Below are 8573 nucleotides of genomic sequence, written 5' to 3' on the forward strand. Positions count from 1 at the left end.
GTGACTGAGCCACCCAGGTGCCCCGAAAAACTTCACACTTACATGGTGGATAATATGATAAACCTTGATAATATATCTGTCATCCACTTCAAGTAATTCATGGCCACTTTATTTCATCCAGTGACTTTACCGTGAGCACAAGTTTCAAAGTTCCGTAAAAATTCACCCAATAGGGGCACCTGGCTGGCTCAGCCGCTAGAGCACGTGACTCTTGATCTCAGGGTTGTAAGTTTGAGCCCCGTGTAGGGTGGAGAGATTACTTAAAAATTAACATCCTTAAAAAAAAAAGTTTATTTATTTTTGAGAGAGAGCATGAGCTTGACCAGGGGAGGGGCAGAGAGAACCCCAAGCAGGCTCCGCACTGTCAGCACAGAGCCCGACGCAGGATCTCACAAACCAAACCGCAGGATCAAGAATCGGCCATTCAACCGACACAGGCACGCAGGGGCTGCCCCCCACCCCCAATCTTAAAAGAAAATTCACCCTACAAAATAGGTGAGATATCACTGACTCCTTTTTCCACCACCCAAACTTCTATTCAGTCAGTCAATAACTATGTCAAGGTCACTTATTCACGCTGCCATCTTAATGGCCTCACTTGACCCTTGTCCAAGCACCGTCTCTTGCCCCCATCTCTGTACGCCTCCAGTGAACCTTCCACACGCCGAACCAACTCTGTGCCGGGGTGATTTACTTTCCATTCAGCCTTACTGTCCCTCTGCTTAAGTGTTGGCTAAGGAAGCACGAAGTCATCACTCTGCCTGCCTCTCAAGCCAGTTCCAAGCCTTGGCAAATTGTTCTACCCAAGCAATCCCCTCTACTCTGAATGCTTCCCTCCGGCTCTTTGTTTGGTTCGTGTTTTTAGGGTTTTTTTCTTAAGCTTTTTTTTTTTTTTCCTGCCTTATCTTTTTTTTTTTTTTTAATTAAAAAAAAGTTTTTAATGTTTATTTATTTTTGAGAGAAAGAGAGTGAGCAGGAGAGGGGCAGACACAGAAGCCAAAGCAGGCTCCAGGCTCGGGGCTGTCAGCACAGAGACGGACATGGGGCTCGAACTCATGAACCATGAGATGATGGCCCGAACCAAAGTCAGAGGCTTAACTGACGGAGCCACCCAGGCACCTCTTCCTTGGTTATCTTTTAAGACACAGATCGGGCATCACCTTCCACCGTCCCCTTCTCTGGGTGAATTAGATGTCTCTCTTCTGTACCTCAATCTTCCCACAGCAGTGGTCACTGCATTTTAGTTGTTATGTTAGGAATAATAATAACTGGCGGGAATAATAACTCTTTAAGGGCCTGGTTTATTTCTAGAACCTAATGCAATGCTACTCCAAGTATAGTCCTTTCTGGCAACATCAGCATCACCTAAGCGCTTGTTAGAAGTCAAAATCAGGGGCGCCTGGGTGGCTCAGTCGGTTGAGCGTCTGACTTCGGCTCAGGTTATGATCTCGAGGTCCATGGGTTCGAGCCCCGCGTCGGGCTCTGGGCTGATGGCTCCCAGCCTGGAGCCTGCTTCGGATTCTGTGTCTCCCTCTCTCTCTGCCCCTCCCCCATTCATGCTCTGTCTCTCTCGGTCTCAAAAATAAAAAAACTTAAAAAAATATTAAAAAAAAAAAGAAGTCAAAATTATTGGGGCGCCCGGGTGGCTCAGTGGGTTGAGCGTCCGACTTTGGCTCAGGTCATGATCTCACGGTTCGTGAGTTCAAGCCGCACGTCAGGCTCTGTGCTGACAGCTCAGAGCCTGGAACCTGCTTTGGATTCGGATTCTGTGTCTCTGTGTCTCCCTCTCCCTCTGCCCCTCCCCCGCTCATGCTCTGTCTCTCCCTCTGTCAAAAATAAATAAACATTAAAAAAAAAAATTAAAAGAAAAAGTCAAAATTATGGGCTCCATGTTATCCCAGACTTACTGAGTCAGCATCTCGGGGAGTGGGACCCAAGAATCTGGCTTTTATTTTATTTTGTTTTATTTTTAGTGTGTGTTTATTTTGAGAGAGAGAGTGTGTGCACACTAGTCAGGGGAGGGACAGAAAGAGAGAGAGAGAGAATCCCAAGCAGGCTCTGGGCACTGTCGGCACTGAGCCGGACATGGGCTCCATCTCACGGAACTGTGGGGTCAAGACTTGAGCTGAAATCAAGAGTCAGACACTTAACTTACTGAGCCACCCAGGTCCCCCAAGAATCTGTTTTTCAGGAATCTGTAATTCTTGTGCATCCAGTAGTTTGAGAACCAGTGCTCTAGAATACAGTGCGTAGCAGTAGCAAAAAAATCTCAATACATATGGTTTTAAATCTTTTTTTTTTTAATGTTTAGTTTTGAGAGAGAGAAAGAGAGAGGGAGAGAAAGCTGGGGAGGGACAGAGAAAGAGGGGGACAGATCTGAGGCCGGGTCTACTTCACAGCGGCAAGCCCAACGCAGGGCAATGCAGAGCTCGAACTCACGAACTGAGATCATGACCTGAGCTGAAGTCGGAGGCTCAGCCAACTGAGCCACCCAGGATCCCTTCAATACATCTGTATTGAATTAATGAATCAGCTCATGTGGTTAAAACACTGATATTCAGAAAACTGGAGAATTACAAGAACTCTCAAAGAAAACCCCCCCCCCCCCCAACCCAACCATCTTCTTCCCTGTGGCTCTGTTTTGCATTTGTCAGAGTTTACTCTAACTAAAGGCTTTTAATATTTAAGAACTGAATTCCTAGGTGTAGCGAATTCTAAGGTGTCCCTGTGGAGACCTCTCAAGGGTAAACTGAATTGGCAAAGAGCCTTGACCCTGAACCACACTACGGATGTCGAGGCTACTCCCTGTTTCCCACCCTACCCTCAGGGGATCTTGACCCAATGTAAAAAGGGAATCCTTTCTCGTCCCTAGCGGGGCTAGCCCCCAGGGAGAGGAGACATACCTAAGAATGTCCAGCAAAACTTTTCCGAGCATAAAATTGCTCTGGAACAAGCCCGGAAGAGAAGTGTGCTTCTTGATTTCTCAGTAGGTGTGAGAGAATGAGGAAGAAGAAGAACTTGGAAAAAGTAGGTGGTGGGAGGGGCTGGGGGGAGAATAAAGGGAAAAATCTAACACCTTGCCAGTTGCTCTAATTTGCTGGTAGTGGGATTAGATAAAGCTGTTAACTCTCAAAATACCACATCTAAATAGTTGACTCAGAATATCTCTGGATACCAGAGTATTCTAATATTATAAAAGGACTAGAGGAAGAGGTAACAAGAGCATCCTGCCTTCCAGGAGTAAGTAAGTTTAATTGTGAAAAATGAGTTCAAGGTTAAGGCAACTAGTTTGATGTTGAGAAAGGAATTCAAATTTTAAGGAAGCATTTAAGGAAGCATTTGTTGAATGCACTAGAAAGGGTTAGGGCAAAATGAAACAAAGATTTTTCTTTTCTTTTTTTTTTTTTTTTAAATTAGTACTGAGAAATTACTTGCATAGAATGAACAAATCTCAAGTTGTACAGCTTGATGAATTTTTTTTACTTATGTATACAGATCAAGTTACAACCACCCAAATGAAGACAGAAGCCTTCTAGCACCCCAGGAGGCCGGCTTGCATTTTTGTTAAAGGCTCAGAATCTCAAAATCCAATGTCTCTCAGACCTTGGTCAACTTCTTTTGTGTTTTAGATATAAGGTAAGACAGCCTGAATTTTTAAAAAATTTTTAAAAGTGTTTATTTTTGAGAGAGAGAGAGAGAGCAGGGGAGGGGCAGAGAGAGAGAGGGAGACACAGAATCCTAAGCAACCTCCAGGCTCTGAGCTGTCAGCACAGAGCCCAGAGCCTGAAAACAGGCTCAAACCCACAAACCATGAGAATATGACCTGAGCCTAGTCGGAGGCTTAACTGACTGAAATTCTGTTCAGGCGCCCCTGAATTTTTTTTCTGAAGTAGGCTCCACACCCAACTCAACTGACTGAGCCAGCCTGGCACCCCCACTAGCCTGAATTTGAATCCCCATTCTACCCACTAGCTATGTGACAAGGTTCACATTTCTGTGCCTCAGTTTCCTTCCTATGAATAACAAAGAGTGAGATAATACAAACTGATCAGATTTGGACGCGGTATTTTGGAAGTGCTCCGTAAGTGTTAGCTCTTATTATTTTCTCTATGCAAGCTATATTTTAGGGAATCCATGAATTCATTCACCCAACAAATACCTATTAGCATCTCTGAAATGTCAAGTGCTAGGAAAAAGAAATGAGTTAGCGTGCTTCCTGTACCAAAGTACTTTATAGCGTAGTATGGAAAAGAAGCCATGCGAACGAATGCGTGCGTGAAGATATTGTGAAACTGGGGTATGAATATGGGGTAGGCAGAAGGAGTACAAAGGAGGGACTTCTGTGCTGGAGGGAAATGAATTAAGAATGTCATTATACCTGGCGTCAGCTGGCTCAGGGTCGGGCCAAGATGTGGTGTGTGCAGAGCCTCTGAGGCAAGTCCTGGGCCTTAGCTTCCCACTGCTGACCCTCCAGCTGCCTTTCCTCTGTCCTCACTTCGTGGGGAAACCACTCGTCATGTTTGTCTTGGGCAGTCCCAGCACTGGCAAGGGGACCCAGTGTGCATCGTAGAGAAAATGAGCTACACATACCTGTTTGCAGGAGAACTTCTTCGTGATGAAAGTAAGAGCCCAGATTCACGGGATGGTGGACTCACTGAAAAGTGCATTAAAGATGAAAATACCGTGGGGCACCTGGGTGAAGTCGGTTAAGGTCCGACGTCAGCTCAGGTCATGATCTCATGGTTCGTGGGTTCATGTTTCTCTTCGGGCTCTGTGCTGATGTCTCAGAGCCTGGAGCCAGCTTCAGATTCTGTGCCTCCCTCTCTGTCTCTCCCCCACTTGTGCTCTGTCTCTCAAAAGTAAATAAACCTTAAAAAAAAAAAAAAAAAAAAAAAAAAAGATGGAAAGATTGTGCCAGTTGAGATAACCATCAGTTTGTCAAAGAAGAAAATGGATCAGACAATGGCTGCCAATGCTCAAAAGAATGGATTCTTGATTGATGGGTTTCCAAGGAATCAAGACAACATTTAAGGTTGGAACAAGACCATGGATAGGCAGGCAGATGGATCTTTCGTTCTGTCTTTTGACTGTAATAGTGAGATCTGTATTGAACAATGTCTTGAGAGGGGAAAGGGTAGTGGTAGAAGCGATGACAACAAAGAGAGCTTGGGACAGAGAATTCAGACCTATCTTCAGTCAACAAAGCCAATCATTGACTGATACGAAGAGATGGGGAAAGTTGAAAAAAATAGATTCCTCTGGCCTGGATGACTCAGTCGGTTGAGCATCTGACTCTTGATTTTGATTTAGCTCGTGATTCCTCCATTCATGAGTTCAAGCCCCACGTTGGGGCTCTGCGCTGACAGTGCAAAACCTGCTTGGGATCCTCCCTCTTACCTCTCTCTCTGTCCCTCCCCCACTCACACGTGCTCTCTGTCTCCCAAGATAAATCAATAAAAATTTAAAAACAAAAACAAAAAAAGAAAATAGATGCCCTAAGTCTGTTGATGAAGTTTTCGATGGAGTTGTGAAGATTTTTTTTTATAATTTTTTTTTCACGTTTATTTTCTAGAGAAAGAGAGAGAGAGAGAGAGACAGAGTGTGAGGGGGGGATGGGCAGAGAGAGAGGGAGACACAGAATCTGAAGCAGGCTCCAGGCTCTGAGCTGTCAGCACAGAACCCAATGTGGGCTCAAACCCATGAACCGTGAGATCATGACCTGAGCGGAAGTAGATGCTCAACTGACTGAGCCACCCAGGCGCCCCGGAAATTGTGAAGATTTTTGACAAAGAAGGCTGACTCTAAACCTGAAAGCATCCTTGAAATCATGCTTGAATATTGCTTTGATAGCTGCTATTACAACCCCCTTTGAAGGCAGTTTTAATCTTTCATAATTACCTCTTAATGGCTAGAAAGTATGTAGTAAGACAAATTAAATTTAAAAAAAATTTTAAATGTTTGTTTATTTTTGAGAGAGAGACAGAGACAGAGTGCTATCTAGGGAAGGACAGAGACAGGGAGACCCAGAATCCGAAGCAGGCTCCAGGCTCTGAGCTGTCAGCACATGGCCCGATGCAGGGCTCCAACTCAGGAGCCACGAGATCATGACCTGAGCCAAGGTCAGACGCTTAACCACCTGAGCCACCCAGGTGCCCCGACCAATTGCATTTTTATTTTTGATTTTTTTGGTCACAGGAGTAGATCATGAATTCGGGTCTAACCTCATCTTAGCTATGGTACCCACAAAACAAAGAAGGATATCAGCTAATTCTTTGTTTTTCCTCAAAAAAGCATATCCCTTTTATAGCTTGTGCCTTCTGTGAGCAGAACTTTAGTCTGTGTGTATATCCCTTTAGTAATTACAACATGTTAGGATTAAGGATTTTCTACTTCCTTGTTTTCTTGCAGGTTTTAAATTTCCAACATTTTAAGTGAATTTTATGGACCAAATTCCACAGGAATTTTTGTGTGGTCAGTTCTTGCAAAATGTGTTTGATAAACAAACTCATAAAATGAATTCCTAGAAGTGTTTTAGTATTTATCAAATAACTGAGCATTTCCTATAGAAAGGTAAGAAACCTTAGGCTTTGTTTTATTGCAATTTACAGAAAGTTGTGCGACAAGGCATCTTTTTTGCTTCCAGGGATCGGGATGGGGTCACTGGGGGTTCGGAGCCTGGCAGAATTATCAGCTTTAGTGTGACATGAATCAGAGGGTTAGGGGCAAGGATCACATCTAATGACATGTGTTCCTGTGCCCTTTTATATAAGCGTTATTCATGAGTAAACTGATTTTTAACAAAATTCCTAGCAGTGGAACCTTGAAATACATGTACTAGGCTTATGGTAAAATGATTTGGTTAGTGTTTTGTTATTTTGATTTTTACTTACGCTTATTTTTGAGAGAGAGAGAGAGAGAGAGAGACAGAGCACGAGTGGGGGAGGGGCAGAAAGAGAGGAAGACAGAATCAGAAGCTGGCTCCAGGCCCTGAGGGGTCAGCACAGAGCCGGATGGGACTCGAACTCACGAATCATGGGATCATGGGATCGTGACCTGAGCCAAAGTCAGACGCTGAACCGACTGAGCTACCCAGGAGCTCCTGGTTAGTGTTTTAGTAACACTTCATTGGAATTTCTTTTGTTTGTTTTCTTTTTTTTTTTTTTTTTTTTTTTGCTTTTGAAGTTTATTTATTTCAAAAGAGAGAGAGGGAGAGAGAGGGAGGGAGAGAAGGAAGGAAGGAGGGAAAATCCCAAGCAAGCTCCACACTGTCAGCTCAGAGCCTGACATGGCTTGATCTCAGGAATCTCAGGAACTGTGAGATCATGACCTGAGCTGAAATCTAGAGTCTGAAGCTTAACCTACTGAGCCACCCAAGAGCTCCCCCCCGCCCCCCCCCCCACTTAATATTCATATAAAGGTAAAATAAACATTTCAATAGGGAAGATCTTTGGCAGATCTCACTCCCATTGGAGTACAGCAGGGAGTCCAGGAGACCGTAAGTAGGGTGTGGTGGGGACTAAAATGATGACAGGGATGGAGGTTGTGTACAGAGGCAGCCGTGTGGACTTTCACTCCCTGAGACTGACCTGGCTACCTCCACTGCTGAGTGCCCCGTCTGCTTGTAGCAAAGACCAATACTGCATCCCCAACATGGCGCCATTCCCTGGGGTGGGCGATCAGCCATCTACCTAGCGGCCGGTTGATTACACTGGATGGCTTCCACCTTGGAAGAGGGAACACTTTGTTCTTCTTGAAATGGACACTTACTCTGCGTATGAATTTGCCTTCCCTGAGTGCAGTGCTTCTGCCAAAACTACCATCTGTGGACCTCCAGGACGCATTATCCACACAGCATTGCTTCTGATTGAGGAGCTCACTTGGTTGCAAAGTGAGCTCCTGTTTATGGAATTTACTGGCCTCGCAATGTTTCCCATCATCCTAAAGGGGCTGGGTTGATAAAATAGTGGAACAGACTTTGGAAGACTCAGTTACAGTGCCAACCAGATAGTGATACCTTTCAGGGCTGGGGCAGTGTCCTCCATTAGGCTGTGTGTGCTCCAAATCATCCAGTACATGGTGTTGTTTTCCCATAGCCAGAATTTACATGTCCAGGAATCCAAGGCTTAGAAATAGGAGTGATATCCCCTACTGCTATCTCTAGTGATCCACTAGCAAAATTTTTGCTTCTAGTCCCCCTGGTGCTATGCCCTGCTCGTCTAGAGATCATGCCCTACCGTTAAGGTCAATAGAAAATTATAATAACCCAATCTAGGCAGGACACTAGTGGCTTAGACCCCTGAGGAATGAAGGTTTAAGTCACTACCAGGAAAAAAATTACCAGCTGAAGTGCTGGTTGAGGACAAAAAGAATACGTTGTAGTCTTTTGATAAGTTTGACGAGTATAATGCAATATTGTTGTCTATATTCACTATACTTACATTAGATCTCTATTACTTATTTACTACTCGTTGGGTTCAAAGGGAATATGGAATGGAAAATGAAAGAAAGTAGATATAAACGTCACCTGTGACCATGTGATCAATTTCAGAAACAAAGACTGTGATTGTTGTGTT

The 8573-nt window shown here is 44.3% G+C and overlaps 1 pseudogene; it reads left to right on the forward strand.

Annotated features, from left to right (window-relative positions):
• Nucleotides 1-555: 555 nt before the first annotated feature.
• Nucleotides 556-5799, forward strand: LOC122225333 (annotated as a pseudogene).
• Nucleotides 5800-8573: the final 2774 nt, after the last annotated feature.

Source organism: Panthera leo, chromosome B4 (assembly GCF_018350215.1).
Source record: "Panthera leo isolate Ple1 chromosome B4, P.leo_Ple1_pat1.1, whole genome shotgun sequence".
In the NCBI taxonomy this organism is placed as follows: domain Eukaryota; kingdom Metazoa; phylum Chordata; class Mammalia; order Carnivora; family Felidae; genus Panthera; species Panthera leo.